General features: G+C 36.2%; 1 protein-coding gene across 1 annotated transcript in view; it reads right to left on the reverse strand.

Moving 5' to 3' along the window:
• The window catches only part of pde4bb (phosphodiesterase 4B, cAMP-specific b), a 74,409-nt gene extending 66,538 nt beyond the window's left edge, over positions 1 to 7,871 (reverse strand). The window contains exon 1 of the mRNA XM_056263494.1: positions 7,771 to 7,871. The gene's annotated coding sequence lies outside the window, so the exon portion shown is untranslated. The remainder of the gene's footprint in view (positions 1 to 7,770) is intronic.
• Between the last annotated feature and the right edge of the window lie 807 nt (positions 7,872 to 8,678).

Genomic DNA, 8,678 nt, shown 5'->3' on the forward strand with positions numbered 1-8,678 from the left:
ATCACAGTCTTCAAACGGTGCCATAACAATGTCTCATAATTGGCACTGAGATCAGAAGTCTGACTGGAACACTGTATGACTTTGTGTGCCTGAGCCACACCAGATGGCTCTGTCCCCTGCCTTTGAGATCCCTGTCCAGCTTAAACATTTACCTTTTTCCAAGCATCTTTTTTTTTTTAAACCAACTAAGGCATGGAAATACTTATTTTGCCTGTACTATATTTTATCTGCACATTCATAATTAAAGAGGGCCTATTATGCCATTTTACAAAGTCTTGATTTTGTTTTGGGGGTCTACTAGTATAAGTTTTCATGCTTGAATGTTCAAAAAACTTAACTAACCTTGACTTGATCTATTTTGGGCTGCAACCACACTGATTTATGACTGCATTTAAAATAACAAGGCAAGATGATAGATTTAAAGCTACTAAGTCTTTTTAAAGCAATTTCACATGAGCAAAAGCACAGCTGATATACGACCATAACACACTCCTGCAAGTATGTAAATAAACAAGGAATAACAAAGGAGTGTAACAAAGAATCTCTTGTGTGTTGTGCTAAAAAGATGAGGTGTAAGTTATTTGTAAGTGTCTAAGGCAGTGTTTCTCAACCTTTTAACAGATTATTTTAATAAAATATTTTGGTCACACTTAGGGTACAATTCTCACTAACTAGTTTTTTATTAGCATGCATATTACTAGGGTATTGGCTGTTTATTAGTACATATAAATCACATATTAATGCCTTATTCTGCATGATCATATACATCCTTTAATCCTACCTAATACTTAAACTTAACAACTACCTTAATAACTATTAATAAGCAGTAATAAGGAGTTTACTGAGGTAAAAATCATAGTTAATAGGTAGTTAATAGTGAGAACTGGATCCATAAACTAAAGTGTGACCAATATTTAAAAAAAAAAAAAAAGTAATCTTTGAGCTCTGCATTACTAAGAAATTGTGTATCCTATTTATGATAGACACACCAATGGAGTTTTAGGATTTTAACAATTAACATAACTTTTCCAAATCACACTTTTAAAATTAAGCTTTAAAACTAAACATAAAATTATCCAGGATTTCCAAGACCATAGGAACCCTGGTTCTTCAATGATTGTTATTTTAATTTTTGTTTTATATCTTGAGGCCCCTTTGGACGTTTGCTTGAGAGCCTCTGGTTTGATCAGCTAGTTACAGTATACAGTATTACATTATATTGAGTGGTCAACCAACCCTTTCACAAGTAAATTGACTTGGTTTTTCTACATTATCATGTGCATCATTACCTTCAATAAAATTCAGGGTTTCATAATACAGACAGATGGCCTAAACCATCAACGATATACGGTTGGCCCTTTGTTTTCCTTTTCCAACCCAAATAAAGTACTTGAAGTTTACAAGTAATGAGGTCTTGAATGATTCTCACTTGCATGCAGTTTTTATGCACTAGATGAACAATGATTGCATGGCCTCTTGTGCAGAACCTTGATTAGCCAATTTACATTTCTGCTCCATACTTTCTTATTTTTCAGTTTTTTTCCTCATCTTTCTCTAATTTAGTGGTGGTACTCAATTTGTTGGACAGATTTTCCTAAGATAAAAGATTAGTTTATGCTAAATTACAACAGAACATAGGGTGATGGATTCACTTAGATGAAAATTGATTTGACGTAGTTTATAAAAAGCAGGTGTGAACTGTAATCATGTAAAGGGAAAGATGTGAACGGGTAAGCTGGGATGTGATTATCTATATTTTACATTTTAATTTCTCCAGCCACCACCTATACTGAATATAACATTTAATATAAAGCCATCAAAACTGGTCATGTTGGCCAATATTGCAAACACAACATTTGTGTTAGTTTGTGATGTTTTGATTTCACTTTAAGCAGTACATTTGCCTTAAAATCCATAGCTGGACACCAAAAGTTCACATTTTGTGTTCCGTATCCACAATACAGACGTGTATTGTGTATTGAGTCAGATGCAATATGTTATCTGAGCTGAAACAAAGACTCCATGGTGCTCATCAGCTCCACTTATTACCAGAACCAGCTTGTTTATATCCACCTCCTGTCCCACCACTGACCTGAATTGAAGCACGGGTTATGTTTACTTGGTCGATAAAATAATGTGTCCTGGCTTTAATGTTTAGGTATGGAGGAGAGCAAAATATTTACAGATGTAGGTTTCAGAGATTTGTTACTTCTTCAGTTGGATCTATTTATTTTTGTTCTGCCAACCATTTCAATTCCAGACAAGCTCTGAGAAGCAGGGTTTTTAATTTCCAAAACAATTACCTGCATTAAATGAGTGTGACACTGACAATACAACCGACTCCATTCCTAATGGACTGCGAGTTGCACTGAACCCTGAAAACAACCCTCCAAAACAACACTACTGGTTCGCCATGTAGCGTGTCGCCTGTAACTATAGCAACGTGGCCCTCTAAACCGTGTATAAAATGTAATGACTTGTCAAGACTTAAGAGAACAATTAAGAAGCCAACATGGGTCACTCTTTATTACACCATTAATTACTCAATGATTCCCACATCCAGCATGGAGCAAACTATTAGCCCGTTAAATTGATTCCAGGATGAAACTGGATGTAATAACAACGAGGCACAGATTTGTTATAGTAACTATTGTATTTGTTACATTTCACTAAATTGGTGTCGAAAAAAAGTATCGTTCAGGAACTGGTTTCGAAGTCAAGGTATCGGTATCGATATCGAAAATGACATGTTCAAACTGGTCCAATTAACCAGTAAAATTAAAGGTACAATATGCAGGATTTTTCGCCACCAGGGGTCGCTAACCTCTTACAATAACAAAGGTGTATATTAATGACGTATATTCCGCATTAAGCGGAATTATGGATCTTGTCGTCAAGCTGAAGGATCTTTTATGGATGAGTGAATACATTGATGTTTTTAACATGACTGTGGTGTGAAGCAGGGCGCGATTGCTAGACGTATACCAGCGCCACACGCAACGCCAGTCCCGCGGATATAAAGGAATAAGGACATTTCATTCTACCGAACTACACGCAAGTGCTGAATTAATACTCACACAGGTCAGTTTATCAGACGAATGAAACTTGAGGTAACGCAGCGGCGCTCTTTTACTTGCTCTAACAGTTACACTATCACACTAAACGGCATTTGAGTGTGTTGAATGTTGTTAGTTAAGTTGTGTGTTGGCTGTATGAGGCTAGCAGTTAGCTAGATCAACATTAGAATAACATACAGATCATATTCTAACTTTTCATCATGTTGAACTAACGTTACATAACATTGATTAGTTTTATGTACATTTGCTCACCTGTCTAATAAAGTAACATGCAACACTCGCGTGTCGCTTCTCTGTCAAGTCGAAGTTAGTCGCGGACGTGGAGCTTTCGGCATCTCGAAAGATGTTCTCAATGTCAACCTCTTTTTGTCTCAAAGTCTGCTTGCCATGGTCCAAAATCTTTGAACAAAACAACAACTGCGTGAGCGTCCTGCTAGGCATAACGGGTATAACCGGCACAACCCAGTTGTCAACGTCTGTCCCCATGGTTACTATTGCAGTACGAGGTCAAACCTGGCGGAAACCGGGGGTAACGCGGATATGACGCCATTGACTGGCGACTCCTCACCCCTGCTCACACGCCCCGTTTCCTTGGATAAAATCGCAATTTTCTCACGATTTACAAATAGTTGGAAACATTTGGGATATTGTAAGCAATCAACTAAACAAAATATATAACATTGGCCTAGTGGTTTTTGGATATTTTACTGCAAAAATCCTGCATATTGTACCTTTAATATATTGCACCCATAGTAAAAACTATGGTATGAACTCAGATATGATAGTCACTGCCCAACTTCCTCACATTATTGAACGAAGATGGCTATATACCAAGAGATAATGCATCCAATTGCTATTTTAGCTCAACCATTTGGGAGCTGAAAAAAGATCGTTTCATATTTTTGGAAAAATATTATGTGCAGACGAGACACAATAAAATGATCAACAATTAAAACTATTTTATGTAAACCTGTTATCTGTTTTTTTTCTTTCATTTATTTATTTTGTCCTTTAATTAATATACTTTTATTCAGCAAGTATGCATTAAATTGTTCAAAATGGCAGTGAAGACATTCATAATGTTACAAAAAATTCATTTTTTTTTCTATTTTTATTTCAAGTGTTGCTAAAATTTCTATACTTCAAAAAATCCTGAAAAATGTATCCCTGTTTCCACAAAAATATTAAGCAGCATTTCAACTGATAATAATAAGAAATGTTTCTTGAGCAGCAAATCAGCATATTAGAATGATTTCTGAAGGATCATGTGACACTGAAGACTAATGATGCTGAAAATTCAGCTTTGAATCACAGGAATAAATTGCATTTTAAAATAGAAAACATTTAATATAAATGTTTCATTTAGTATAAAATATTTCACACTATTTCTGTTTTACTTTATTTTTTACTGGTGGACATAAAATACTTCTGTTAAAAATATTTCAAAATCCTACTGACACCAACCTTTTGGACAGTAATGTATGTTAAACTGTTTATATTATTGTTATCAAGCTTCACAAACTATTTAAAACTTTTGTAATTCCTGACCTGAAAAAAACAAACATTATTGAAGGGGTGGGGGGTCGGGTGCAAGGACTCCTTGGTGAATAGAAATAATTTTAAATAATTCAAATAATGTTTTTTTTTTAATGTACACACACTCGGAACCATAAACGTCTGAATTTACACTACTTTGGGGTTGATATCAATGTTTTATGTTTTTGAAAAAAGCCATGCATTTACTTAAAGCTTAACTTTCAGCAACTTAATGTATTTTTTACTTTTGCTTCCCGCCCAAACCACAAAGTTTTGTTTGAGATTTGTTTACAATCCCAGACCCCCAGTTGAAGCCCCTGACTAACTGTAATATCCTGTGGGCAAAGGCAATCACAAGCAGATTAGCTGACGTCTCTCACTGGCCTGCAGGACAATCATTGGCTCTGTGCTGTAAACAATCTCAGGACAACACAATGTCACGCTATGCGATGCGTACTCATTAATGTACTCACAATGCTAACATCACTGTCTATGTGAACTACAATTCACTGACACACTGCAACCACTCATTACAGAACAAACAGCCTCTGGGGTTGCCAACTCTTTGTTTCTCTATCTACATTAATAACTTTGATTTGTTCCATGTCACTATTGATTCGGCAGTTATGTAAGAATTACATAATTGCATGTAAGAAACAGACAGTCCATCATGTAACACCAAGCTAAACAAATTGGGGAATGATAGCTCAAAAGGTCACTTCAGATAAATGCACTGCCCAATGTTTATCCATAAATTTCAGACAATTAGATCTCAAAAACATGTCCCAGTTCAAATCTGCAGCTATTATTTGATTGGGATGCACACACAGACAGTTTTTTTGTGTTTTTTTTACCTCAAGGGGGCCAAAACAACACTTTCCATGGAACATTTCACTAATGTTAGTGTATGGTTTCCATTTGGTTATTTATTTTGGAGTGGAACCAATATAACATTTTAAGAACATTCTTTTTAACATTCATATAACATTCTGGGGACCAAAATATGTTATGAAAATATGCCTGAAAACAAAATATAAAACAAGGGCATATGAGCTGTTCTCCTGATGTTGTTAGTGTATTGCGCTCATTTGTTTATTGTTATCTAACATTCTATGAACATTCTTAGGTTTTTTAGAACTATAAACTAACATTCCGAGAACGTTTAGGGGACCAACATTTGTTAGTTGTTTTTGCATCGATCTAGCCTGGGAAAACCCAGACAACTTCCGGCAAATTTAGATTTGCTCAGAAAGTTACAACTGAGAATGGTCTGGTTTTAACCAGGCTAGCATCGATCTTGCCTGCAAGCAAAATATACAACAAGGGCATATGAGCTGTTCCCCTAACATTACTATAAGGTTTCCTTTGGTTATTTTTTGGGTGGACCAAATATCTAACGTTCTAAGAATGTTCTTTATAGGTTTTTTAGAACCTTAAACTAACACTTCCAGATCATTTCGGGGGCCAAAGTTTGTTGTGTTTGCTTACTTAAAAACAAAATATACGACAATATGAGCCGTTCCCAATTAATGTAGGGTTCCCATTTGGTTCTTTTTTGGAGTGAAACCAATATCTAACATTCTTTTTGGGCTTTTTTAGGATCATAAACTAACATTCCCAGAACATTTTGAGGACTAAAATGAGTGTTTTCATCAATCTTGCCTGAAAACAAAATAGCTATAACACAGGCATTTGAGCGGTTCCCTTAACGCTTCCCATTTGGTTATTGTTTGGTTATAGATGGGACCAATATCAAATTTTCAAGGAATGTTGTTTTTAGGTTTTATTGTTAGAACAATAAACTAATATCTTCAGAACACTTGGGGAAGCAAAGGGCTGTTATTTTTGTTTGCATCTATATCTGGTCTGAAAAAAAAAGTACGGTATGAGCTGTTCTTTTTTAATTGGTATCTAACAGATCCAGTATACAGTACATACTGATGTCCACTACTTCTAATGAATGGCAGAATACAGTATTGAACAATGTACCAGATGTATGTCAGTGTAAGAGACGGAGAGACAGAGCTGGAGAAAATGAGGATGGGAGCTGCATGGGGTTGGTGGGGATAAGATAGTGTGGTGTGAGATGCATTTTTATTTGTCCTATTAGGTTTCAAGGTGGCACCGAATACTAGATCTATTTCCTGCACACACAAAAAAGTCAATAGGAAATTCCAAGAGTAAACAGGAATTATTATTCAAGGCTACATTTCCTACATCCTACATCATTGAATTTTCCAAAGAGTAAGCCATCTCACAGAAAGGCTATTTTTAATGTAATAGTTTGAAATTGAACATTAAAGTCCAAGTGGAGTTGATAAATCAAGTCATCTCTATATGCCAAACTGCATGAAAAAGTTAATTCTTCAAATGTATGGTAATGGTAATGTAATAAGTAATGTGGTATCCCCAACTTTAAGAACAATATTCCATATTCGTCCATAAATGTGAATACAATAGCTAGGCTACTCATTGGATTAAATGCAGATGATAGAAGGAATAAATGAAAGAACCACGTTGACTTATTGTGCAAATACAGCAACGCAGTTATATTAGTCTGATAGCATGTCCATGATATTTGTATAACGTCAATTCATATTCATGAGATTGGATGATGAGCTTTCACACTTTTCCCAGAGCAGACAGTGAAAAGGGTATCTGGCAATAAAGTTCATCGAGTTAATTAATAAAATTCACAAACCGGTGGTCCTAAACATTAAGAAGCGTATTCAAACAAATATTCAATAACATGACATCTCCCGTGAAAACACCTTCACGATTCACTGACAGCCTGCGCGTGCCTTGTGCACCGTTTGAACAGGTCTTCTTTATTAGACCAAACGAGATGAACTTCAAACGGCCTGGGATTTTCATATAGTCCAGAGATTTAGTCATTTGATATAATTGTATCGGTACTTTAACAGATCACTCTTACATCCATGAACGAACGATGTCACGTTAACGGATGCAACTAGCAACTTACATCTGCCTACACAGTCACGATGATTGCGAGGCGATTCAAGTCGTAAGTCAATTGCTTAGAAAGCGACAATGTAATGTTCTCCTTTGTCAATGAAGTGGACGAACTAGTGCACGGTTGCATCGTTGTATGCAACGAACAATAGCCCGCGAGACCGAGAGACCCGTGCAAACTTACCTTATATGCATGTGCAGTCGTTCCGAGATGATAGTCGCCGATGAACGAATACAAACGGCGTGAGAGCGAATAAAACAGACCTTTCCGTAAACCCCTCCTATCCTATTGCAAGTGGTCACCCATCACCAGCGGATGGGACAGCCCTCCTCCTCCTCCTCCTCCCCATCCTCCTCCTCTCTGGGACTCTGGCATTGACGGTGTGCTGTGATCCTCCTGACACCCCTATTCCCTCCAATTAAACGATAATGGAGAAGATGAAATCTATCTATCTATCTATCTATCTATCTATCTATCTATCTATCTATCTATCTATCTATCTATCTATCTATCTATCTATCTATCTATCTATCTATCTATCTATCTATCTATCTATCTATCTATCTATCTATCTATCTATCTATCTATCTATTTTCTTTCTGTCTGTTCTGCATCCTTCTTTTCAATATATGATTATTTATTTCAGATCTCAGTTTAATGCTGCCTGTCACAACTCTCTTTTGGCCCTCACCAGTAACATACACTACACTACCCGATTTAAATAGGCAAATACTTAAGAGTCTATGATTGGATCATTATTGCAGTAATTATTATTTTTGTAGCATGTTATATGTTTTGGCAGCAGTTCTTCTAACCCTAATAGCTTTTCATTTCTTAAACAACCAGGAAGACACATCATGGCCATATTCCAGGATGACAATGTCAAGATAGGCCTATATCAGGCTCAAATTGTGAAAGAATGGTTGGGAGGGACGTGAAGAACCATTTACACATGAATCCAGACCTTAAATTCATTGCAAGTCTTTGGGATGTGCTGAGGAGACTTCAGAGTGCTGGACTTTTGCATTGTCAATACAATATCTTGACCAAACATTGATGCACCTCTTCCAATCATAGACTCTAAAGCAAAT

The sequence above is a fragment of the Rhinichthys klamathensis genome, unplaced genomic scaffold (assembly GCF_029890125.1).
Source record: "Rhinichthys klamathensis goyatoka isolate OS25496 unplaced genomic scaffold, OSU_Roscu_1.1 h1tg000011l_1, whole genome shotgun sequence".
In the NCBI taxonomy this organism is placed as follows: Eukaryota; Metazoa; Chordata; class Actinopteri; order Cypriniformes; family Leuciscidae; genus Rhinichthys; species Rhinichthys klamathensis.